At 37.7% G+C, this 27,648-nt stretch overlaps 1 pseudogene; it reads right to left on the bottom strand.

The window, feature by feature from the left end:
- LOC109377687 (40S ribosomal protein SA pseudogene) overlaps positions 1-27,429 on the bottom strand; it is a 29,100-nt pseudogene extending 1,671 nt beyond the window's left edge.
- Between the last annotated feature and the right edge of the window lie 219 nt (positions 27,430-27,648).

Raw genomic sequence — 27,648 nt, 5'->3', positions numbered from 1 at the left:
TTGTTCAGCATCTTAGCTGTGGAGGGCAGTGTCACTGGCCCTCATATGTGGGATCCGAACCGGGGCCCTCTGGCATCCCAAGCGAGTTCTTAACCATAGCGCCACTCGGCCGGCGCCCAGCTTACTTCTGATGGTTTCCTATTTAATATTTTTTAAACTTAATTGTTATTTTGCAGAACTTTAATAAGAAAATTTCAAGTTTCCTATATGCATTCTTTTTTAGAAAGAGTATAATTGGAGTGAATAAAAGATGGAAATTTGAGAACTTGAGATAAATTTGCACATAAGACCCATTGCCAGATATCCTAATTCATTTAAAAAATTTGTCCCAGTGTCAGTTTTGCTGTTCTGAAGTCAGCCTTAATATATATATAGTTGTTAGAATAAGATAGCCTCGGGATACAATTTGATATTTCTTAAATTGTTGCATTACTCTGGATTGTTGACATTCAGGTAAATGCATAAAGTGATAGATTTCTTATAAAATGTAAAATTTAGTTTTTAACAAGTTTATTTTTCTGTTTTGGATCAAAATAATGTTTCTAACAATATTCAGTACTGTGACTTGTATATGAACCAAGGAAACTGATAATTCATTTCTCTTTGTTTAGAAAGGGTTTGAAAATTCATTTCTGGACACCAAAAATCTAATATGTTACTAAAGCACATTATAAGACAAGAATAAGAGAGAAACATTCAATTAATAGTGTAGATTTGAATAATTTCTATGACAAAAGAGTGGTTCTTAAATCTTCTTCAAGGAGGTTAAGAATTACTTTCCTTCTTTAGGTAGGTGTATTGACGTTCTGGGATAAATTTTTTTCCCCACCAATAAAGAAACCATAAACATTATTATTATTATACCTCATTATTCAAAGAGGAGCTTTCTATGATGTCACAATTGTACCATTCAGTGATAGGGCGTTCATTGATTCGAAACTGTAAGAGTACTATCCGCCTGATACATGCACAATAAAATGCTTATTGAATTAAGTGGGCAGCCAAGAAGGAGAGAAACCAAGTTTATTTATGCTTTTGCACTACATGTCTAACTTTAACTTCTTATTCCAATTGGACAGCTTTGCGATTCTGGCAGCCATATTGTTTTATATGACAAAGCATATCATTATTAGTATCTACAGCAGTCAAAGGTGCCTTATGCATTGATAATCTTCAAATATTGCTTTTTAATTTGCTAGGGAAGCCATAACAAAATATCACAAACTGGGTGGCTTAAAGTACAGAAATTTATTTTCTTACAGTTCTGGGATCTGGAAGTCAAAGATAAAGGTGTCAGCATGTTTAGTTTCTCCTGCAGCCTCTCTTCTCAGCTTGCAGACACCACTGTCTTGCTGCTTCTTCATATGTGGTTGACCCTCTGTGCACATACTACCCTGGTGTCATATTGGATTAGGGCCCCACTCTAACAGCTTCATTTTAACTCAGTCACTTCATTAAAGACCTTACTCCCAAATACAGTCATATACTGAGGTACTAAGGGTTGGGACTTCAAAATATGAATTTTGAGGGAGCACAATTCAGCTCATAACAGTCATATTTAATCTACTTTACTTAATCCTATACTTCATTACTATGTGCCACTAAATATCCTTTTTCCTGCTCCATCCCATAACCTTTTATATTGCTAAAAGATGTATTAACACTTTAAAGCCAATATTGGCCTTTCCATTAGAATAATTTTGGGGGCAAGAGTTCTGAAATAGAAATCTAGTTTAATGTGAACTATTTTTTTTGCAAGTTCTACCTTTAAAGCAAGGTCTACTTGGGTAAAAAATTATGCTTTATCAACTGAGAGCCAGCATAAAAGTGGAGATTTCTAGTCTGAATCACTTGCTCACCTTACCTCGAACATGCTGAAACGCATACTCCGGCAATGAAAATGATTTACAGTCCCCAGACCCTTTCTCATTCTTACTTTTCTTCCTCTTCTACAGTGGTAAGCATACATTTCCCTGAAATTATCCTATGACATATATGGACAGAGAAAACTACATAAATTAATGTCACTTCCCAAGACCTCTGTCTTTTGCATTCAAGGTTCATGATTGCTACACATAGACAAATCCCAAAGAACAACCCAGGGACTGCTAGCTCTATGATCTCAAGCAACTTAAGCCTTTGGTACAATCCCTTGCCTGTTTGCTATCAGATAAATTCCATGTATTTCTATTGTTATTCTCTGAATCACAGAAAAGATTATTCCTGCATATTCCATGCTCTCAGGTCAGCTGGCTTCAGAATGGATTTGGCCAATGAGAGGCATAGGTATTGTACTGGGGGTAAAGGAGCAGGAGGGAGAGAAAGAAAAAAGCTAGGCTATTTCTTTCTCCTTCTTCTCCTTTTGGATGGCACCTCCTTGGGCTATATGTCTTTGGGGGTTCTAGCTCTCACCAGACTGGCCTACCCTGGTTCAAGGTCCTTGTGGAAATCTTGCTTGCTTCCATCATCTCTCCAATTTAAAAATCATAAAGAGCTCTTGCTGTTGCTAAACTCTGGTTTAGCTCACTGTCCTTGTTTGGTTTCTCAGGTCTTCTGTTACCTATATAACTAATTCTTTGAATTTGGTATCCCTTGATTCAAATATTTAGAAAATATTCTGTTGTTTTGACATATGACCTTAACTGATATATGTTCTTTGGGTCAGTTCTGTCATCTAAAATGAGAATAATAATATAGGGTTATTTTGATGATTAAATGATTAAGTAAACGTAAACTATTTAGAAAACTATAAGGCAAAAAGTAAGTACATACTAAACGTGAGAAAGTTCTTGCTACTATTATTGTTAGGGCTTCATTGAGGCTTATAAATTAAGAAGTTAAAATCAGTAGATGAGCACCAAGAAGAATTAGTCAGCTGGGATTGAATATTCTGAGTGTAGGACACTCAGTAGGTCAGTTTACAAAATCTGACAGGCTAAGAAGGGACTGTTCCACGGACATTTCTATAATACTTTCATACATCAAATTATGTACAAAAGAACTTACTTTGTTAGTCCTAGGCAGCTACTTTATGCTAAAGTTTCAGACCCTTGGTGATTATTTGTGTTCTTTCTTGGATAGTAGAAAAGACACAAAGGTCAGATGTAAATGTCTTTAATTTTCAAAAATACATGCTAGAGACACAGCAAATCAGAAATTTATTTTTGGACAAACAATGCTATTATCAAGTGGAAACAAAACAAAAGGAAGGGGGAAAACAAATACTAGGCAGAAATGCTACCCGTATTTAGATTCTGCACAGTGACATTTATACTGAATGAGTGCTCAATAAGTGTCACTGAAATGAATTTATAAACAAAAATAAAAACAAATTTTAAAAATCTTTCCTACTTTCTAGGCTTTCAGAAAATGTTTTTAGTATATTTAGTATGTTTAATATCATCTTATAAAATGAGATATATCTCAGCATATTAATTTGGTCTGTTTTTCATCAAGAACAACACAATTTTTTTTTAATGTGGACATTAGTTAAATGGTTCTTTTCAAATCTACCATAGCTTTCTGTTTGGTGAGTTGTGATGACTATTCTAGGCCTTCCATTTTGAGGGGAGTACAGAAATCAGTCCATGATTCATTATTAGAACCAGCTACTACTTTTTGTACACTTACTATGTGCCAGAACCTGCACTAAAGCACTTTATTATACTTAAAGCAATTTAATCTTTACTACCACCCCATGAAGTTGGAATTATTATACTCTTTTCACAGAGGAAGAAACTGTGGCTTATTGTTTAAGTAAATTGTCCAAGGACACACAATCAAAACATACTAAACTGGCTTGAATCCAGGTAGGAGGTCTGCCTGACTTCAAAGCTTCCGCATTGAAATTCCTTACCCTGTAGACCAGCCATTTCTACATGTGGTTGATGGATTTCTGGAGGTCCCCAGAAACCCTGTGAGGGGGTCAGCAAGGTGCTCTCTTTCCCAATGACATATATAACTGTGTGAGACCTGATTTTCCACATATACTTCAATCCAAACAATATATGATAATAGAATGCAGAAGCAGATTAGAGAATTTTGTTGTCTTCTGTTAAACCAGACAAATGTAAAGAGAGAGCTACAAAAATGTAAAACAATGTCTCTCTTTTTGCTAATCTTTTTCTGATTTGGAAAATATGGTTATATTTCTTAAAAGTAATATTTGCATTAAAATGTAATGGATTTCTTGTTTTTAAATGAAATAATAAATATTTTTTGAAATTTCTCAGTTTTAACTTTTAATAAAATAAAGATTGATAGATATAACCTTCAGATGTAAAATCTTTTTAGGGCCTTCAATCATTTTTAAGAGTGTAAAGCAGTTCTAGGACCAAAATTGTTGAGACCCATAGCTGTAGATTTCCACAGTCACCAGGCATTTTGTAAAAACGAGAAATAAAACTGTCCCAACAGCTCTTTATGTCTCTCAGTTATCATGTATCACTACAGAGATCCTCAAGAAATTGAGGTAGAAATAAATTGAATCAAAATTTCTTTCTTATCCAAGTACATTCAAAAGCTAGTTTAGCTCTAGGTTTAGAAATTAGCATGTAGAAAAGTAGAGCTCTAGAAATGTGTGGATGAAAAATAAACCAGTGAAGGTGAGTCCACCTTTTCTCTTGATCAATGATGAGTTATTTGAAAGTGCTCTGAAAATGGTAAAGCACAATTCAAATGTATGTCATTGTTCTAAGTTACAATATTTGAGTAGTAATGAAATTATGGAAGTTAGGAATTGGCTTTTAGAGATAATCACAGTGTATTTAATAAATATAATTTTATTATGCTAAGTATTATATATGTGTTATAACATAATAAGTATAATAACTTTATATTTAAGTGCTTTACCATATAAAAATCGCTTGTCTCATTTGGCTCTCACTAACTGTGCTGGGCAAAGACAAGGCGGGACAAACTCTATACCCATTCTAAACATGTAGAAACCTAGTCTCAGAGTAGTTGAGTGACTTTCCAACAATGTATAGCAAGTATATGGTCAGGTTAAGGCTTGTACCTACCATAATACCTCAGCAAATATTTATTGAATAAAAAATAAATAAATCAGGTCTCCTGACTCCTAGTGTGGTGTCTTAGTTCTGGCATATGCTGACTTAAAAGGGTAATGTATTTTGCAACACTGCCTCATTTACCAACATTTTTCAAAATGAACTAAAAAAGGCACATTGTGGCTTTCAGTTAGCACTCACTTAAGCAGATCTTTATCAGGAGAGCAATAACAGATGAAGATGATATCCATTCTTACATTAAAGGCCTATACCCAATGCTCAAATTTATTTTTTGCAAAGAGTAAGTGATATAATGCTAACTCTTTCTCATATGGTATGTTAGGATTAACTTCCAAAAAAACAGAAGCCTGCACTTGTGTGTGTACACACACATGCGCGCGCGCGTGCACACACACACACACACACACATTTCATTGGAATTCCAAAAGTATTATAATTTGGACAAATAAATGGGCATATAGTGTACATCTTCTTTATGACATGTCCATTTAAGACAAACCAATGATCCCACCCTATGTGTTCTTTCAAATTTCAGTACCATGGACAAAGACTGAAGGAAACAAATGATTTCTATCCCCCCAAATCCTATAGCCTGGTGGGGAATCAGATACTGAAACAATGTCATAGTGTATAAGATAATAAGGAAATGAGGAATAAGGAATACCTAACTCTGCCTAAAAAAGGCAGTCGTGGCTCTGACACCTTTTACAATCTGGTGGAGGATCAGAAATATAGACAACGGAATATGAGTTGTTGACAAGCAAATTTATTTGCAAATTACCAGAAGCCAGGGGAAGAAAAAAATGGACTCAGTCTGAGAAAATAAAGCACAGTTTCACAGAGAAAGTGACATTTGATATAGGCCTTGCCATAGAAAGAATGAAGTAGAAGTAATTGACAACATAGACCTCAAGTCCCAGCCTACTCAATGAAGATACTAAAAACTTGGCCTTTCCTTCACAGAAACTCGAAGTAAATGATCACGAACCTATTGTGTTTGTTTGAACCAATTACCTGCATGTGATGAGCCAGAAGTCCTGTAGCCAGAATCTCTACAAGAGCTAGGCTGATAAGTAGGAGACATTGGAGGGAAAAAAACCACCCCTGAGAATGGCAATCACACTTTTTGAACATTTCACTTAAATAGAATTATCCACAACTGTACATATGAATGGCAGCTGCTGGGAAGATCAGAAATCTCCTGAACCATTTTGTGTTATCTCCTTCTTTATGTAACTATTGCCAACAGTGGCTGTACACTTGGCCATTAAATAATCTTACTTCGATGTCCCCGATTTCCCTGTGCATATTTTAAGTCTTTCTTGAAACTCATATATTTGTTGCATTTTTTATTTCAACAATACCATCTAACTAAGCCTATTTCTAGAAAACACCAGCATTTTGCACTGGATGTATCAGGGGTTGTGATTTGGGGCAGAGGCAGACCACTACTAGAACCCCATGTTTGGGGCTTTGGCTGTTGCATTTGGTGAGATGTAGACCTACACTTCTACAAAAACCAAAAATGCCAGATACTTGCTCCCTCCAATCTGCAAAATGAACTCTGCCAATCAGATGCTCCCTCAGACTCACTGACTCTTTAGCTAGTGAGGCAAAAAAATTTAGAATTCTTTCTGGTGGTAGGAGTGGTGGGGAGGGGAGGGAAGGCGGTGGTGGGGAGGGAATAGTATCCAGTGTCAAGCAAAGGATGTAGCAACACTCTGCACTGGCTGCTTGAAAGTCATCTCTTTAGCTGAAGCTCTAACTCCCTGCCACACACTTTCTGGTTCCTACCTATTTTCCAAGCTGAATTCTCTATCCTTCATTTTATCCTGTCAGCTGCCAGATAGCTTTCCAACAAATTTCTTTCTTAAAGGCAGGATTGATTTTTATTTCACTTATAAAAATGAACCCTAACTGGCCCAGTTTTTCCTAAGTGACAGAATGTATAATGTAATTGCATCTTGTAGTACTTCTAATTGGACAATTTCTATGGAAAATGCATTTTAAGACTGTCTTAACAATTGTTAAGTGACAGGTGATGGCATCTCAAAGGAAGGATGTCTTTTTGATTGAATATAAAAAAAGATAATTAATATGAATAGCTCACATGGACTCCCAAACCCAATGGAATAAACTTACACTAGATTTTGCAATGCTAATACTTGCCAATTATAACCAAAACATGGCTGGCTAACGAATACAACTTATTCTCCTGTTGGGAGCAGTCACAAAAAGGAAAAACAAGTAGGAGATGGAAAGAGCCGTTTGTTAGCAGAAGGATTGAACACAAAAATGAATCAGGGTACTACAAGAAGGAATTCATCCATTCATCAAAGAACATTCAAGGAATATTTATGTGTTAAACGAAGGGAGACACAAAGAGACCAAAAGGGAGTCCAGCCCTCAAGAAGTGTATGAGAATATAGACATGTAAAAACTTTATATAATGATACAAAGCTACCAGAATTACCAATAATATCCCATAGGCTTGTGTGTTCATTTTCATAATAAATTACCACAAATGCAATGGCTTAAAATAACTTGATTTTCTTATCGCAGTTTTCCATAAGTGAGGAGTCCAGGCCCAGTTAACCTGGGCCCTCTGTGCAGAGTCTCATACACCTGCACTCAAGGAGCCATCAGGGCTTGGATCTCATCTACGCCAGGGTCCTCTTCCAAGCTTATGTGGCTATTGGTGGAATACATTTCCTTGCAGCTGTGGAAGTCATAGCAGTGTTCTTTTTCAAGGTTAGTAGTCAAGAGCCTCGAAAGCTCTTCAACAGAGCTCCTGGGATTAGGTCAGACCCACCTGGGATAAATCTCCCATTTGATTAACTTGAAGTCAACTGATTAGAGACCTTAATTGTATCTGCAAAATCCCTTCACCTTACATGAAAGACAGTTCGAGGAATATAATTAATAATGTTGTAAATATTTTGTAGGGTGTCAGGTGGTCATATGTCTTGCATCATGGATGGGGAAGAGGCTTGATCACTGCACTGTCCACCTGAAGCTGATGTTGTATAATATTGTATGTCAACCATAAGTGAATATCTATCTATCTATCTATCTATCTATCTATCTATCTATCTATCTATCTATCTATCTAGTCATGGGACGTGGAGTATAGTGTGGGAGTGGAGCCAAGGGGATTGTAATAGATATGTATGATATTGGGGGGAAATGGGGCAGTGGATTAGGGGAGGGGGGTTGTCACTTCAAGGGGTAAAAAGTATAACTATTGCACTGTGTTGTACAACTGAAACTAATTCTAAAAAATGTGTATTTCATAATAAAAAATAATTAAAAAGTTTACTAAGTCAAGCAAATTAGCTTGTTTGGAGATGAGTCAGAAAAACTGACAATAATATTCCTGGAGCCAAAGAGGCCTACAGTGAAGACAACTAGAAGCCCCTGAGTACCATTCTCTTGGTCTTTGCTTTGATGTGCACTCTATTAAAAAAATAAAAGTGGTAGTATACTGGTTAAAAAAAATACCTTCACATTTTTCATATAACATAATCTCAGGAGTGATATCCCAAAACATTAGCCACATTCTATTGGTTAGAAGCAAGTTCCAGGTTCCACCCACACTCAAGGGGAGGGGATTAGACAAGAGTCTGGGTCACTGAGTGGATCATCTCAGAATCTTGCCTACCACAGCGTGGCACCATCTTCAGTCATAAATGTATGAAGCAGAAGGAAAGTTAAGCAAGTGACAAGCCAGAGGGAGAAGTCACTCCAAGTATGAGCCTAATCCTTGCACTGGAGTAGAGGCCTTCTTTCACCTGCAGGAATCAGGTCTTAAACCAATTGCCCAAGAAAAGGTCAGAGGCACTTTCAGTTTCACTCAACAAAGCTTTTGCTATCCATTTCAATCCAGGGAATCTTAGGAGAACATAAGAAGTTCCTGTCTTTTGTGGGTTTATAGCTAAAGAGAGAGATAGACAAGGACATACTTTCTCTCCAACTTGCACTGGCAAGCCTTCAGATTAGCAGTGATTCAACAACACTTCATCTCTTTTAAAGCTAATGTATTTACCCTCTTTTCCCAAGCCCCACATTTCCCCATATCCATGTACATGTCCCTTTCAAGAAAGGTTCTTTTCTTTTTTTCTTTTTTTAAGTTGAGCCATCCTACCACCTGTTGGCATCTCAGCGGCTGCTCAGCTTGGGCCAGGAATCGAACCGCTGTTGCTCAGAGCTCAAACTCTTGAGAGAGCTCTTAACCAACTGAGCTACTCGGCCAGCCCTAAGAAAGGTTCTTTTCATAATTTAGAGAAAAGATTGAGCCCAACCTCAATTTAACTATTTTGTATGAGATGAGGAATGGAGTCACCTGTTAACTCCCTCGGCAGTTCCCATTCTCATTTCAATGACACGACCAGATAATATGTGGCTAATACAGATATGGAAGTGTTCTTGTCCCCTTAATGAAAGCTAGACCTACAAAACTTACCTCTCATTGCCTGAATAATGTACCTTTTGCTGTGATTTTTAAAACTGTACGTTCAGAATAGTCTAGGAAAGGCCCAGTTGACTGCTTTCATTTTGCTCCATGTGAGAGGATGAGGGTGGAACTGCCCCAGTCTCATCTTGAAGGGACGATCTGCTGCTTCCTCTCAGGCAGGTGGAGTATGCAGCTGTGGGGAGGCTGGGCCTTTGAAGCTTCTTTCTGGACATCCTAGATCGTTCTGCATTAGAACCACCTCCAAAGGGGTTGAACAATAGAACAAGAAGAAAAAAAATTCAGGGTGCATTACCATATTGCATCCTGTGATATTTTGGTGAATACTCCCAAAGTACTGACCAGGTGTCTGAGGTTTCCTGGAGGCTGGGAAGGGCCTGACTTGTTGCACTGTGTCCAAAAGAAGAAAATGGTAGGATACCAGACCTTCACAGATGCCCTGCATAACCTGAACAAGTGCATCTCCTAGGAACCTAACAACAGAAGAGAAAGCAAAGAACCATGGTACTGCCCATCCCTATCACCCTAGAGATTGGGAACCTCTCTGTAGTGTAATGTGACTTTCATATCCCATAACCACACATAACCCAAGGCCTATACTCTGGGCTTTGGACTTTACTGTTTGCCCTCATAGGTATAGTGTCCAATTAATTCATTATTATGGCCTTCAAAAAGATAAAAGTGGGAATAGCAATATTGTTGGCACTTACTGACATTTGGCCAGGAAAAAAAAATTTAATGACCTCATAATCCTGTTGTGGTGAAATTTATTTCCCACAACCCTTCCTTGTTATAACATAAGGTAATAATAGGAAGGCAGTTATATTTCTGCACAACACTTGTGACTAGGAAGTACAAAATTCCCTCACTCCCACCCCATGTGCTTCTCTAGTTGGGGATAATAAAAGTTATATTTTCATGTCGACATCTTATAAGAGAAGTCAGCAAGTGCCCAAAGGGGAGTTATAGCTTATACGAATTCAGATACCTCAACCAGACTCCAGAGATTCTGATTCAGCAGGGCTGGGTACCCAGTATCTCTGTAGATTTTTAAAATAGATAACACATGCATATAAGGCCAAAATTTAAATTTCAAAAGGGTATACAGGTGAAAATATGTATTTCATTTATTCCTCTTGTTTTCCTCTATGGGAACAATTGTTCTTATAGTTTCTTTTCTATCCTTGTGCATATACGAGCATATAGAAACCAGAGGGAAAAAATAGCATCACATACACTGTATTCTTCACCTTCTTTTTTTTCATCTAATAATATATATTGGAGATCACTTCATGTCCTTAAAAGCACATACCCTCAAGACATTCCAGTAGATTGATACACTGGTAAAAATCTTCAATATGCATTAGGCTCTTCCAATATTTTCTGGAAGCAGTTCTGTGCTAGAACCATACCGATTTCAAAAGATCACATCTAATCCACATTCTCTTTATCCTTACCAATCAGTCAAGATTTACCTACCAATCTAAGTTTGTAACTTTTTTGTCATTAAAATACAGAGTTCTTATGGGACTGGCTGGTACACTGGAACCTTTGTCCTAATGGATCTAGGAAATAACTATCTCATAAAATTCTAGCCTTTTTATTACTCTCACTTTTGATATTTGTCATGAAGACAGCTAACAAGATTGCAAAGCATTTTTTTTTGTAAGTATGTATACTCTAAAGACTCTAAACTGCATGATTATGGGCAAGATATTAATTGATTATCCAAAATAGGCGCTAAATAAATAAATGCAGGCTTAAATACCAATGGCGAAGAATTTGGATTTCAAAAGGATTTTACCTTCCTCTTGAAATTTATATTTTGTTCGAAAGCATTGTAGCTAAATAAAAGTTAAAGCAGAGTCATTTTAATCTTCAACTTTAATCTAGTTTTATTGCTTGTTCAACCTGAACAAAAATTAATCTGGAAATTACATTGAACAAACTAGAATGATAACACACACACACACACACACACACACACACACACACACACATCAAGAAGCTTCAAATATGAGAATCCCCAATTTACAGTTAGTAAGATAGGAACAGTAAAATAGTTTCCATCTTACTTTAGTTAGAATTTACCCAGTACAAGTAGTTTTCTGTTTAAATATTTATTAATGTGTTTAAATATTAAATAGAAAACCTCTGTGATACTAGACATGCACTAAAACAAATTAGAATTGGTTTCTGCGTTTCAATATTGATATTCTCTTTGGGAACAGCTCAGAAAAAGAAAACTTAATGACAAAAAATTGCACTCAGGGGTGTCCTCAAAGGCAAAAATAATATATATGTACCATATATTTATAACTAAAAATCTAGGAAATTTACACATTCTTATTTCTCAACTCAAATAAATAAAAACTTAGTACGCTTCCTCCATCTTAGACTAAGCAATTGTGGAACGCACGTAAAATGCACATAGTTGGGATCTATTCTCTTTCTCTTTTTTAGAGGTAAATGGTTTTTTAGATTTTTGTTTTTTGATATTTTAGTCTTTGCCAAACATAAAGTTGGCATTTGAAAAGAGTATATTCTGTTTATATTTTGTGACACAAACAGCATTTATTGGGTTTACAAAAGTAAGTAGTTGCCTTTCTTATTTTGGATAAAATAACATACTAATAGTTGTTCATTTTTCCACATCTTAATTTGATTTTTTACTAATTCCATTTTTACAATGATAAACAGATATTTTTTTCTTTTTTTTTACATCTAGATGACTATCCAAGCCAGTGTCCCAAATTTAATCATAAATGTGAGTCATAAAATGAATATGAATAAATCACAGGGTTAGAAATAGATTTTTCCAACTTCAGTACAATTCAAAAAAGACTCTAACAATCTCAAAGTCTTAATTCAAGTCCATACTAATTCCAGTGGATAAATGGTCTGTCTGCATTAATTTATTGCTCTAACTCAGACTGTTTTCATTTTTAAAAGATAGTGATCATTTTTCACAATATTCTTGTGCTGTCAGGCATTCCATTTTATTGACATGGTGTCAAACGCAAATGTAGGTCCTATTTTTTAGAACGTGAACTAATTTATAAGTCTTTCTTATTGCTTATCAATTTTTCCAGGCATCTTACCAATATTTTTAGTTTAAATTGATTTTTGTAACATGGGGGAAATATTGTGCTTTTGTTTGATACTGCATTACTGCAATAGAAATGATCCAAGTGGGTAGATGTTTATTTTCTTAATAAATAGACACTATAGCTGGGGGTGTATGGAATTACTCTTTTTTTTCTTTTTCTTTTTTTTGTTTTGCTTTTTTTATTTTTTGAAATTATATTTAATTAAGAACAATTCTACTTGTCAACAGAATAGAGACTTTTAGGATTTTTTTTAATTGAGATGCATTCAGTTTTTTGTTTGTTTGTTTGTTTGTTTAGACTTTAGAGAGCCATCTCAGACTTTATGAAATACTACTTGGAAATCACAATTTTACTCTGTAAAACACTATTGATACTAGTTTTGAGTCAACTATTATTATTGTATGCTTACTAAGACACTTTAAAAATAGAATACAGGAGTGGGGAAAAGAAGACAAATTAACTCTTCTCAAGCAGAATTGTAGAATACCTTAATGTGGACTGTACTCCCACACTATTTTTCTTTCATCAAAGTCTGTTGTCATTTAAGTTTGGAAATAGCCATTTCAATGAATATACCTTAATTCACTCAAAGGATATTTACATTAGTCTGGCACTGGATGAGTTTCAAGAGTAAATAAAGAAAACCGTCTTTGCTGTCAGAAAGCTTATTGTCTACTAGAGACTAGATAAATACAGGAAATACAGGTGCAATGATATGGGTATGTTCAGGGTTACAAAGACAGATGTGATTACTTCTAATGGAAAGGATCAGTGTAATGAACTGAATGTTTGTGTCCCACCCCCAACAAAATTCATGTGTTGAAATCCTAATCTCACATGTGAAAGTATTAGGAAGTGGGGGCCTTCAGGAAATAATTATGTCAGAGGGCAGAGCTCTCATGAATGAACTAATCCTCAGGAATGGATTAGTGCCCTTATAAAAGGGACCCCAGGGAGCTCTCTAGTCCTCTTTCCACCACAGGATACAATGGGAAATCAGCAGTCTGCAACCTGGAAGGGGGCTCTCATCAGAATGCGACCACGTTGTCATCCTAATCTCGAACTTCCAGCCTCCAGGATTATGAGCAAATAATTTCTCTTGTTTGTGCCACTAAGCCTATGGTGTTTTGTTACAGCAGCCAGAACTAAGATAGCCAGTGAAGTCTTCATAGCAGCAGTAACGCAAGTTGTGTCTCAAGGTGAATAGACAGAACAGCATAAGCAAAGCCAGAAGCCAGAACCATGTGCCCATTGGTAATCTCGATAGTGCTGTTTGGCTGCATGAGAGAGTGGTGGGGACAAGAAGAGCACAATAGGAATTAAGGCCGGGAAGACTGGCAAAGGCCAGATAATGCAGATAGAGCCTGCACCATGCAAAGAAACTTGTGCTTATAAGACTTGATGTTGTCTATCACTTGTTATCGATATTTTTAAAACTACTTCTAGGATTGGAGCTCCTTTTCCTAAAAAATACCATGTGGAAACTCAATGTACGGAGTTCAGACAATTAAGTTCTCGAACTCATCCTAGAAAAAGTGCTCCATACCTCATTGCTGAATATCATTATAGTCACCTTTGAAGTACTCCGCTTGGGAAGCTATGCACTGATGCCAGCACCTAGTCCACCCTTCAAAGCAATTTTGGAACTCTTCTGGAATGGTCATCAGAGCTGTTGTCATATTATCCTTTTTTTTTTTTTTAAGATTTTTATTGGGGAATTGGGGGGATGGAAACAGTGTTGGGGAATTGGGGGAAAGGGAACAGACAAGTTGCTGTCGTTTTGTTCTTCAATCTAGTTGTGGAGGACGTTGCTTCACTGGCTCAAGTTGGCACCATCATTGCGCTCTTCCCGGGCGAGGCAGATCAGTCGCCGGCTTCTGGACGGCCGCTCACTGCGGCTGCTGGCTGCTCACGCTGGTTGCTGGCTACACACGGTAGCCCATGGCAACCCACTGCCACAGGGGCTGCAGCCTATGCCGGCCCCGGTGACTCATGGCAGTCCAGCTCCAGGTTGAGCTGTTGTTCAGCATCTTAGCTGTAGAGGGCAGTGTCACTGGCCCTCATATGTGGGATCCGAACCGGGGCCCTCTGGCATCCCAAGCCAGTTCTTAACCGTCGCGCCACTCGGCCAACCCTGTTGTCATATTATCCTTGATGTCCTAAATGTCATCAAAGTGTCTTCCTTTCAATATTTCCTTTATCTTCCGGTAAAGGAAGAAGTCATTAGGGGACAGATCAGGTGAGTAGGGAGGGTGTTCCAATACAGTTATTTGTTTACTGGCTAAAAACTCCCTCACAGAAAGTGACATGTGAGTTGGTGCATTGTCGTGATGCAAGGTTCATGAATTGTTGGCAAAAAGTTCAGGTTGTCTAACTTTTTCACACAACCTTTTCAGCACTTCCAAATTGTAAACTTGGTTAAAACTGTTTGTCCAGTTGGTACAAATTCATAATGAGTAATCCTTCTGATGTCAAAAATGGTTAACAACATTGTTGCAACAAGTTTGCAAACTTAATTATCAGTGTGTGTATACTGGGAGTGCCAAAAATATGTATACACATTTTACGAAATGAAAAAACTGTATTAATATATATCAATACAATTCACGTTTGACTTCTACAATTATAAGAGGTGCTCAAAGTGGTTGCCATCAGCATCCAGATGCTTCTGATTATGGCGAACTACTGCTTGAGCAACATTGACCAAATTGTCCACTTGTATAATTTTTTTTTGGTGCTTCCGGTATATAAATGGGCCCTCTCTGACTGAAATGAGTGTGAGATGCCCAGAGTCACTACAGTGATACGAAGACCTGTTTCAAATGTTTGTTACAAAAATACATACATTCAAAGAGCAGGCACCTTGTCTTTTGAATGTTGAGGGTGTCATGTCCACCCAGCCCTTTGCCAGCAGGATGAAAGCATTTATTCTTAGTTATATTAAAAAATATGAATAAGTAGTGCAACAAAGGAGAATGTAGCAGTATGATGGAACAGTCTATTATTATTTTTTTAAGCAATAGACAGTCCTACCCCCATCTAGGAAGAGAACTGCTTTTGTTTGACAGGGTCCTGAGAATGAAGTTGATGCCACGTATAGTGAATCCAGCTAGGAAATGTATTACTTTTTTTTGAACTCTCTATGTCTTGCTTAAATTATTTAAACTTGGGATTATAGTTGATACTGATATAGTTGATACTTGGGATTATATTGATAGTGGTTTGGCTAGATGCTGAGTATAAGAAGAAAGGAGAAAAGAAAGTAAAGGGGAAAAAAACAATTTACATTGGGAAGAAAGACATGAAGAATCCTTATGTCTAGTGGGGATTTTGCTTAGGTTTCTGCCACATGGTAAATGATGGGATATGTTCTCCCTGTCTGCAAAACCTTCGGTAAATCATCCATTTCTCATTACTGCTAGGTGGACTTTTGAGTGCTTTGTGAAAGACCCAAAAAGTGCTGAAGACAACCTCTAGGTGGGTGTGGAGCCAGGCGGAGGGTGGCCCAAAAAGCCTCCATGAGTGAATTTCATACAGATGGATGATTTACAGTTTATCCTGAAACCCACCCTCCTCTCCCATATTAACTTAGAAGACATATGTCACCTTAACTCACTGATAAAATTGTGATGTGTGATTGCGAGGTTGATTAATGTTGTAATGGCATCTGATCCCCACTTTCCCTGCTACTTTCACCCTTTCCTTCTTCCTGTCTAGCAACTGGTATCAAGTTAATATCAAATGTTTGGACAGCCATGAAGTGGCCAGGGGTCATTTTGAACAACAGTTCCTAGTTCCTCCTCTGCAGCTATACCTATACCAAGAGCTGGTTAGAATAATAACTGTTAGGGATACAGGTTCATATTTCCCCTGAACAGAAAAGTCCCAGCTTCTTAATTTCCTGTCTTAACTCTGCTGAGAGTATCAGGTGCCAGGTTCAAGTCAAATGATGAAGCAGCCGTAAAGAGTCATGCTCAGGGAGGCTTAGCTCACCTTCATAACATACACATGGGGTCCCTCTCGCTATCATGAGGTTTTGGAGATTGTTATTTTCTTTTTGAGAGGCCCATAAAAAGAACAGCCAATTCATGATTGTCTGAAGAAGAAAGAGCAATTCAGCTACTGATCTATGCGTACTCGTATGGGGGCAATATAATGGTTAAGAGCCCAGATCCAAAAGCAATGCTTTCCAAACATGAATGGATGCATACATTACTTGGGAATTTTTGTAAAAAGTCAAAGTCTGATTAAGCAGGTCTAGGATTGGGGGGGAGGGTGTGCATTTTTAATAATATCACCACTTCTGCTGGCCCTTGTAACCCATATTGAGTAGCAAAATTCTAGAGTCGACTTACCTTGTTTCACGTCATGGTTCTTGACTCCACCAACCTGAGTGACCTTGGGAATTTAACATCTATATGCCTCAGTTTCCTCATCTGTAAAATGGGAATAATAAATACCTACATCCATGGGTTGTTGTGAAAGTGAAAAGAGTTTATATATAATAGTACTCGGAAGAATATCTGGCACATGGTAGGTACTCAATAATTATTTGGTGAATGAACTACTTAGCAGCAGGATAGGAGGGGGAAAGGCCCTGTGCTTTCAAATCCAACTCTTTTACGTCTCTCCAGAAGATTTATCTATCCTTTCAGCTTCTAATTTGGTACCATGGGTTGCCTTTGAGTTAACTCTGTAGAATTCTACTTAGGGCTCAAAAGAACAAAATAGAAAGCCTCTGTAGAAGGTAATGAGAAGTCCTTTTTATTTTTCCACCTAAGGGTGGATATGATCAGTTTTATATTTAAGAAAACCACCCTGAGAGCAGATGGGAGACAGATAGTAGGAGTAGGAGTTGGACAAAACTAGAGTTGGGGAGATAAGCTCTCAGTCAGTTATAATAGGCCAGGGAAGAGACAAGGAGAACTTGAGATTAGGGCAGTGGAGAGAGTTGGGGAAGGCAGTGGATACAAGCACTGGTCAGGAGGTTGATTTGGCAAGACATGACATTAACTAGTGGGCACAGCTGATGCTCAGGGAAAAGGGAGGGAAAGGCTCCCAGCTTTCTAGCTTGGGTAGGAAGATAGATCTTGGGGGTCATTTTCAAAGATAAAAAGTAAAGGGACAGGGAATAAGTAATAATAAAAGTATGAATAAAGTAGGAGGGGAATAGATAGTAATAAGATTAATTTTTTGACAAGTTGAAAATGATTATAGAGTTAGATAACCACAGGCAATTAAAAATTCAGGTCTGGAGCTGAGCAGACATACGTGTTGACCACACAGATGTGCAAGTCCTCAGTATTTGTGTATTAAGGCCCTGGAAGTGAATGAGTCTCTCCAGGAAAGTATGAGCTGCAAGAAGAGATGGACACAAAATGAAGGCCACGAGAAATGAAGACTGAGAAGGAATAATGGGAGGAGTGGAAACAAAGTCAAAAGAGAGGTATGGCAGAAGGCCAGTGGGAAGAGCGCTACAGCAGTGAGGGAATGGCCATCGGAGCCAAATTCCACAAAACGGCATCTACTCTCCTGGAAACCAGTTCTTCCTATGTGATTCATTGAATCTGTCAGAGTCCAAAGCCTAAAATCTTTGTTTGACTCATCCTGCTTCCTTATTCTCTGTATTTAAGGCACAAAGATCTTTTTTTTCCTTGATATCCATCGTTTCTCTCTAAGCCCAGTTTCACATGCAAGTTTAAATATACCTAGCTGACATAGAAACTTCCTACATGTTACAGCTGGGCCCAACTTCCTGAAACACCTTTTTTATTGTACCATATTTTTTTTCCATACTTTACAATATATTTTTAACTTGAAAAATGTGTTTTGTTTAGGAACACAAGCATCTATGTATCTGAGTATTAAGAAATGCATGAGGGGCGGCTGGGTGGTTCAGTTGGTTAGAGTGCGTGCTCTTAACCACAAGGTTGCTGGTTCGATTCCCACATAAGATGATGGGCTGCACCCCCTGCAACTAGATTGAAAACAACAACTGGACTTGGAGCTGAGCTGAACCCTTGACAACTAGATTGAAGACAACTACTTGACTCAGAGCTGATGGGTCCTGGAAAAACACACTGTTCCCCAAGAAATGCATGAGAATAAGAAACGTCAAATTTAGGATGATAATTACCTCTGCAGAGGGTGGGACAGTTATGATTGGGGAAGGGAATGCAGGAGCTTCAACTGCGTTAATAATGTTTAATTCTTAAGCTAGGTAACAGAATCATAGATTTAAGTTTCTGGATATTTAAATAATAAAAACTATTTAAGAAGTACTTTATAATAACAGCACCCTGAAATTTAAGTTTTTAAGGTCTTCTCTACTTGGGGCTCTGCTCCCTGTCTCATTTTATTTTCCATAGTCCCTTACAGTATCCTTTATGGTATCCATATCCTCTGTATATTGTTCAAAAAGGTCATTGCAAGTGCATTTCTTTGCCTTCTTCAGTCACAGTGTCTCCCAGCCAGGAATGTATCTCCACTCAGCTAGATATTTCTCTAAAATCTTTGTTGTTAATTTCTCCATTGTTTATGAACTCTTTCTTCTCTGAAATCTCATGAATGTATGTGAGTATGTGCATGTGTGTATGTGCGTGTGTGTGTGTGTGTGTGATTCTTAGCTATCCTTTCTAAATCTGTGTGATATTTGTCTTACTACATTGTTCAGTAATTCTAATCTTGATTATGATTGCACATTAAAATTATTTGGGTAGTTCTTAATAAATACTGTTGCCTGGGCCACAACTCAAACTGTTCCTACTTCAAACAGGCCTGAATAATAGAATTTTTAAAAAGCTTCCAAGGTGATTCTAAAACCTAGTTATACCCTGATCATGCTGTGAAGACAGGGGTGACCTCTTCTTAGCCACCTCAGCACCAGCACAAAATTTCACATATATGACATGTGAAATATGTGAATATGAGCTCAAATACCAATTTCAGTCAATAAAAGTAGGAAAAACTAATAATCTTAAGAAACTGCAGTACTATTCTTCTGGCATTATAATATATTAAAAAAGTCCACTTCAACAGTAACTTAACCTTTAATAGTTCAATGTCATGAATATTTGGAAGCAAGTTACCTAAATGTGCAAACATGTACAAACAGCTGGACTGAAATCAAACACTGACTGAAATGATGTTAAATCCTGGAGACCAAGGAGCCAAGGCCATAAATAAAAGTGTTTAGTTCCACCGTCTGACAACTGATTGTTAATCCCAGAAGAGTTCAGAGTAGCAGTAGATGAGTGTAAAGGTTATAGCATGCAAAATATAGGGTATTTACTTTTAAAATGACAATGCAAAGATGTTTAAAAAAAATTGGTCAGTATGCTATGTAAATAGCATAGAGGAAAATGTAGAATCCTGTTCTAATTCTCCTAGTTAAATCACAAATGTGTATAACTTGTGTGTTGCAAATGGTATTTAAATGCTTCAAGTTGTGTCATCTATGACAGTTGTGTTAAAATTATGTTTCTATTTGCAATAGTCTTGAGAACAAGAGTTAGATGATTATTTATATCACTGGCATCCCATCAGAACAGACAATGTATTTTTAATCCAATTTTTTAGAAGGAAAATGAATAGATTTTCTAGGTAACTTTTAATGTCTCTTCCAATGGTTAGGTTTTTTAAACTAAATTATTCATATATATATATATATATATATATATATAAATTATATAAACTGATCTATCTTCAAGTTCACTGATTCTTTCCTCAGCCATGTCATATCTGCTAAAGAGCCCATCTTAGAAGGCATTCTTCATTTCTGTTACTGTGTTTTTAATTTCCTGCATAGCCTTTTGATTCTTGCTTATATTTTCCATCTCTGCTTATATTACTCCTGTGTTCTTGCATGTTTCCATGTTTCCAATTTTTTTGTTATAGCCTTTACCACATGAATCAGTTATTTTATTTTATTAATTTTTTTTTTTAGAAACTGTTTCTTTTCCATCAACCTTATTTCCATTTTCTGTGTAGGAGTCTGTGGTCCACTCAGTGGTTGTTCCTGCCCACTCAGTGGCCTGAGCAGTGGGAGATGCAGACCAGTCTTCAGCGGTGGGCTGGGCACTCCAGTCTTCAGAAGGGAACTGCTAAATAGGCACAGAGGGCACCTGCACACCTTCAGACCAGCCTGCAGCTTTGCATTGAGTAGCAACAAATTCAGAAGCTGGAATAGTCCATTCACCCTGAAGTTCCTCCTTGGTCACAGCCTTTCAGTAGCATCCTGCTTTTCCTTCTCAATCTCTTCAGGATCGGTGTGCAAGAAGATATCAGGCACGACATGCCATGGCTGCTTATGGGTCATGGGTACAGTGCATGCACAGAATTACCCAGGTCAGCATCCATCACATCAGACATGCTGCGAGAGCTCCCTTATTGTTGCATGGGATGGCAGTGTCCAGACAGTGCACAGGGGAGTCTGTGTAACAGAGCAATGGTAGGCAGCTTAACATAACAGTCTCCGTGAGAGGCTGGTGGTCAGGCCTGGGATTAATAATCACAAGAAGTCCCGGCTCTCAGAAGGCTGCCTGGATCTGGTTCCAGGTTCCAGGAGTGAAGTGGCCAGCAGTAGGAGTGGCTCCAGTGGCAGCAACAAACGTCAGCATGGCCCGCTGGCCAATATTCCTGGATGATACGACAATGACATTAGCCAGGATTTCAATGCCAACAAACTGCCAGCAGAAGCTTCTCCCAGGTTCTCTTCAGATTTACGATATAGATGACATCACTTTTCCTTTTGTAGCTATGCAGTTACATTTGGAAGTCAAAGTTGGTGCCACCTAAATGGGGTCCTGCTATAAGGAAATTGAGGACATCCTCCTCTTTCATTTGCAGGACACCAAGGAATCTGGAGGTTGTAACAGTTTCCGTTTCAGTTACAACGAGAACCCAGAACAATGGACCCTTCTCTGGGTAGTGTGGAAAAGCTAATCATAGTTATTTTAAATTCCCTGCTGATAATTCCTAAATGTGTGTCATATTTGAGTCTGGTTCTAAGGCTTGCTTTGTCACTTCAGACTGTGTTTTCTCTTGCATTTGGCAGGCCTTGTAATTTCTTAGTTGAAAGTTGAATATGATATGTATGAATAATTAGAACTGAGGTCAACAGGCCTCTAGTGTGAGGATTTATGTTAATTTTTGCTATGGCTACAGGTGTAAGAAACTTCAAATCCCTCTAGTGTCCTTGTTTAGTTTTCGCCCTTGACATTGGGCTTCTCTAAGTATGCTTCCTTAGAGAGAGTCAGCTCTGTGCAGGGCTTACAGCTGTGCCCACTGTTATACTGGAGCCCTGTTGGTGTGGTGGAATGGTGTGGGCAAAGGAGAGCATTCGATAATCTTTCAATGAAATGTCAGTGTTTTAGTGGACCTTCATCCTTGGACTGTGACCTTCACAAGTGTTTCTCCAGTGGTAATATCTTCCCCCACCCACTGCCCTGTGCTCTCTTCCCCAGCTTCAATCTTCTGAATCTATTTCCTTGAAGCCCTGTTCCCTTTTAACTATGTTTTGTTTTCGTCTTTTCCCCTCTTCAGGTGAGACGGGAAGGCTGGAGTGGGAGGAATTCCATTCTATCAGCTGGGCTAAGGATCTAAAAAAGCCCTTTCCCCATAAGAGTAGTCTTTCAATATGGTGAAAACTGCTGGTTCATGTCACAATAATTACTCTTCTCCTCCCTGTCCCAGAGCCACAGGGATCTTTCTTGGATCTTCACAGTGAGCTAGTGGAGGGACTAGAATCCATGTACATGTGGGTACTCTCCTAAAATCACAACCCCAGGAGTGTCTCACTCTTACCTTAGTCCATGCTCAGCTTCCAACCATTTACCAAAATTACTGTTTCCATGTTCCTACCAATTTATGGCTCCAGCAGCTTTCACTCCAGGTCAGCAAGTCTCACCAGTGTGTCTCACTGGATGAAACTGTCTCTTCAGGTTTCTGGGTTGCAATGAGCCCTGTAACTCAGTTCTCTGAGGAGTTCAAGAATAGGCATAACTTTTCCATTTGTCCAGTTTTTTTCTTCTTGTAAGACAGCAGTGATAATTTCCAAGTTCTTTACATGTCAAAGCTAAAACCAGAAACCTGTTATTTCTAATTATACTGGGGGTGCCAAAAATTGTATCCACATGGCTTTAATTATCGGTATATATTATTACAATATTAATACAGTTTTTTCCTTTCTTAAAATGTGCATACTTTTTTTTAGGCACCTCTGTATATTTCTAAACTTGTAAGCGTAAGTAATATTTAAATTCAAGATTTAAAAGTGTTATACTGAATTAAATATCTTGTCATTTAATTATATTTTAAAACACAAAAAATTATTTTTAAAAAGCTATCAGTGTTTAACAATAGTTGAAATTTAGTGTTTAATTTTTGTCAAGTTTTGTTGTTCACACAATGAAAATTGTTCTTAGTTTTTTATTTAAAAATTGTTTCTCAATTAATAAATATACCAATCTGAATCATTGTTATTTCATGAAATCTTTTTCAGAGGTTACTTTATTTATACTCCTATTAATCAAGAGTTATGTTTGTTCTTATTTTATTGTCAGTTTATTTTGGGTATTAATATATTTATTTAAATAACTCATGATATCTGAAAACGTTGATTAAGTTCAGCATTTAACTTTATATTTATGAAATTATTCTGGTTTCTTAACCTAAAATATTCTGAAGTCACATTTAGCATCACAGTCTCAGGATTATTTTGATTATTGAAGCTTCTCTGGAATAAAGGGAAAGTATTGTTACTGACGGGGTTCAGAACATGCTACCCCAAAGTATGGCACTTTAGCACGATGAATGTTTGAAGCTGAAGGAATTTGATAAACAGTAGGTGCTGGAAGGCCTCTCTACACTTTTTGCCTGAAGCAGGTCATAAGACCTTCATGTGAGAAGTGAAATAACCCCTACCATACCCAGAGGAAAGGAGCATCCTTATCTCTGAAAGTACATGAACAGGTTTTGCTAAGTTTTCCCCAGTTTACCACACTTTAGCTCACACCCCTTTTGCCCTATTATATTTTTCCATGGCTTGTCACTCTTCATCAAACCTAGCATAAAAACACTCAGGTTTAACTGCTTCTTTGACTTTTCACTTTTTTATAAAGACTCTTATTTCACATAAATCTTATATTAAATAAATGTGTGTGCTTTTCTCTTGTTAATCTGTCTATTTTTACAGAGACCCAGCCAAAAACCTAGAAGGGTAACAGGAAAAATAAAATTTTCCTTCCCTACATCACAAATAAAAAAGTTTTATTTTTGTCTTTTATTTTTGGTTTGTATGAGGTGGTCACTTACAGACATTGTAACAAGCCACCAACATTATCCAAATTTAAATGATCATTATTTTGACATATTATACGGAAAGATTTCCTCATTGGAGCGGCTCTGTGGTAATTTGATATCTTGTCTCATATTCCAGAGCAGTTGTGGGTTAGCGTTGGGACCTTTTTTCTAAAGCTATAGTTTCAATCAGCCAATCCTGGGAAGCAGGATACTTCTGTATGACTCAGTCACCTTGGTGGGTCTTAAATTGTTCTATTAGTATAGGCTTAAATAGAAACACTTAAATGGGTGTGTATTCTCAGAGGAGGTAAAGTAAAACCCTGTGGCCACATCCACAGCTCACAGGCTTCAGTGCAGAGGCCTTACCCCACTGACTGGGATTCGCCTTAGTGGGCTCTGGTGCCTGTTGAGACCACCCTTTTTGTGTGCTGCTGGTGGGGCTAATTGGACAGTGCTCTGCTGTGGTCTGAATCAGCCTCCAAGTATGTTGGTTTTGAGGCCTCTTGGGAGGGGTTCCGGTACCTAGGTCACCTACTGCCTGTGACTGGCTGGGGACTGCCTGGTAGGAGCTACAAAGTGATCCATGGTTGTTTGCTGCCTGTGCTAGCTATCCTAGAAGAGTGTGGGAGAGGCCACACTGCAAACCAAGGATGTCTGCTATCAGTACCGGGCCTGGAGTAGTTTCACAAAATGCCCAGACACCGTAGGGCTGCTGTCACTTGCTGGTTTTTATAAGGTTCAGCCACTGATAAAGCCTCCAGTAGTACACAAGTGGGTGCGGCAGGATCTCAGGGGGTCATTAGAATGGGAAGAATGTGGTCTACAGGTTAATGTAGACTCTGGTTTGGTGCCAGTGCTGAGCCTGGAGCTACTCAGCAAAATTCTGAGAGCACACCAAAGCCAGCTGCTGCTTACCCGGAGCCCATTGACTCTGATAGTTTTCTAAGAAAGTGCAATTTAGGTTGGGCTGGCTGCTCCTGGAGAACATGCCTATGGCATTGGTCGAGGCGAGTGGGGCATGGTCTCAGTGAGTCAGAAGGTCAGGGCAGTGGAGCTCACCAGGCCAATCAGATTCAGATTTGGCTTGTAGGGTGTGGGCTCAACACAGAAAAGATGGCACCCACCTGACAGATGCACCAGAGTAAAACCCCACACAGGGAACATGGCGACTGCCCTCCAGTCCTTGCTATGAAGCCGCACACCTCAGTCTGCCCCCTGTATGTCTCTGACAACCCTCAAGTTACTGTCCCTCCACTGGAGCCCAAGGTGAGTGCCTGTGAATGAGTGAGCCTGTGAGTGGACTGTTTAAGAGGACACCTGGGTTTCCTGCAGCCTTCCATCTTACCTGGATGGTCAGAATGCTCACTGTTTTACACAGCCAAATGTTATGGGGACTCCTCTTCCGAGCACCAGTACTACAGGCTGGGGAGACTGTTTTACAGTTGGGGTCCCTCAGTCCTCTGAGGATAATCTCCGTGGCTGAGATATGCCTCCCAGTTCTCAACTGCCACACAGAGGTTTGGGGCTAGTCCGTTTCACCTTTTTGCTCCTCTTACCAGTCTTGATGTGGCTTCCTTATATACTTACTTATAAAACGTCTGTTCTGAAAAACTTCAGATGATTCTTTAGGTTGATTGCTCTATAATTTAATTGTAATTTTAATGTGTTCATGGAAGGAAGCAGGTACTGTGTTTATTTAGGCTGCCATCTTGGATGTCCTCAAATGGTAGTATTGGGTTGTCGGAAAAGTCATGATGTATTTTTTCTATGTTTTTTGTTGCAAAAATGTGTCATGACTTTTCTGACAACCCAATATATTATTGAGGGTGGGAAAAAAGAGATAGGTAATAGGACAGACATGGATATAGTGTATGTCTACTTAAATTAAACTGCATATCCATACAATGCATAGAGTATCATATAACCAAAAATTAGGTTTTGCAGGTCTTTAGTTCTTTCATAAAATAGTAGGTAACTTCTCCTAGGTATTTACTCTTAGTATAGTGTATCCAAAAATTTAGCTTCATAACCTGTCTTATATTTCTTTGGCTTAATATTAGTTTCAGAATGAACCTGCAGTTTCTATTTCATGACAACACTGAATAATGGCTCTGTGAAATATGAAAATATTTTGGAGCACCTGTATACAGGAGTGCCAAATTATTGATGACTATTTTTGTTGCTTCAAATATGTATGACATTTGTGTAAGAAAACACATTATTTTAATGATAAATATTTGAAAAGAGAAAAATATTATCTTTAAATAAAAATATTTACTAATTAAAAAAAATTCTTGATCATTGAAAGACCCTTCTTAGACAATTTGAGAAACTGTAATTATAGTTACTATACACAAATGTAGTTAGTTTCTTCTTGTTCACACTTTTTGGTTGTTTTGTTAGTTGTCTAAGTTTCAAAATTGTCATTGTAGGTTTGATTTTGATGTATCCTTTTGGGAAATGTACACTTTTGAGGCCAATAAAGAAATGCAACAGTTACTTACTCTTCTCTCAGCCGAAATGTGTTTTCCAGCAAGCTATCAGCTCAAATTGCTCTTTCCTTTTTAAATCCACAAAATGCTGATTAGATTAAAAACTAATGAAAATGTTTCAAAACCAGGTTATTTGGAATTATAAACTTTTTTCTTTATTTGGTAAGGATGTATGACAGATAAAGTTATTAATATTATATAATACTTTCAAAAAGAGAAGGAGGACAGGACTATGTCCAGCATCTTTTATTCCATCAAGAAGATAGGAGCAATCTTTGCAGCATTGGGAGATGCACATTGGAACATATTTTGAAAAATATAAAATCAAAATTTTCATTGCATATTAAAACTAAAATCTTAATAACAAAAATAATTTAAATGCCCTTTATGTTATGTTATGTAAATAGAATATATAATTATCTACATAATATCTTTTTACGTTGTACAGGCATTTCAAATCTAGCACTCCCTGAATAAAATTCTTAGTTTTTCTCCCAAACCTAATTATCTCCAATGTTTTTCCATATTAATAAATGGTAGCACTAGTTACCCTTATTCTTACTGACTTTTAAAAGTATTTTATTAACCCTTTGCATGTATATATAACAAACAAATCCCTAGTGTTTCTGTCAGTGTTTCAATTGTGTTCGTTGTATTTCTGACATGCTAAGGATGCTAGGTTTTATGTCATCAAATCTGTTGGTACTGTCCTCTATGATATGTGTTACTAGTGTCATACTTAGAAAAGTTATCTCTAACCAAGAGATGCTATCTGCATTATTTTAGAATTCAGTTTGAATATCTGAATCTATTCCATGGAAATTTTTTTACTTTTTGAGTTGATTCACACCCGTATTTGGGGTCTTCTTAGAATTTAAGACTGAATTATCCAGAAACATTATTACAGAGTGGGGATGGGGTGATGGTGGTGATGATGGTAGTGGAAGTGGTTGCCATGTTGTGTTGATGGAGCAGAGGATGGTGGTGATGGTGGTGTTAGTGGTAGTGGTGGTGGAGGTGGACATAGTAGTAGTGATGATAGCCTTTTTATACAGATCAAAGAAATGACCTGTTTGACACCTATGCTGCCTGATCTTTTAGTCCTTGAAAATATATTTAGTGTCATCAGAAACAATATAATTAAATTCTACTGTGTTATGAGCTGAATTGCATACCCCAAAATTCACATGGTAAAGTCTTAATTCCCGGTAACTTAGAATATGACTGTATTTGGAGATAGGGTC

This window comes from Hipposideros armiger, unplaced genomic scaffold (assembly GCF_001890085.2).
Source record: "Hipposideros armiger isolate ML-2016 unplaced genomic scaffold, ASM189008v1 scaffold_1505, whole genome shotgun sequence".
Taxonomy (NCBI): Eukaryota; Metazoa; Chordata; class Mammalia; order Chiroptera; family Hipposideridae; genus Hipposideros; species Hipposideros armiger.
Note: the sequence above shows the minus strand (reverse complement) of the source record. Positions and strands in the feature narration are given on the sequence as shown.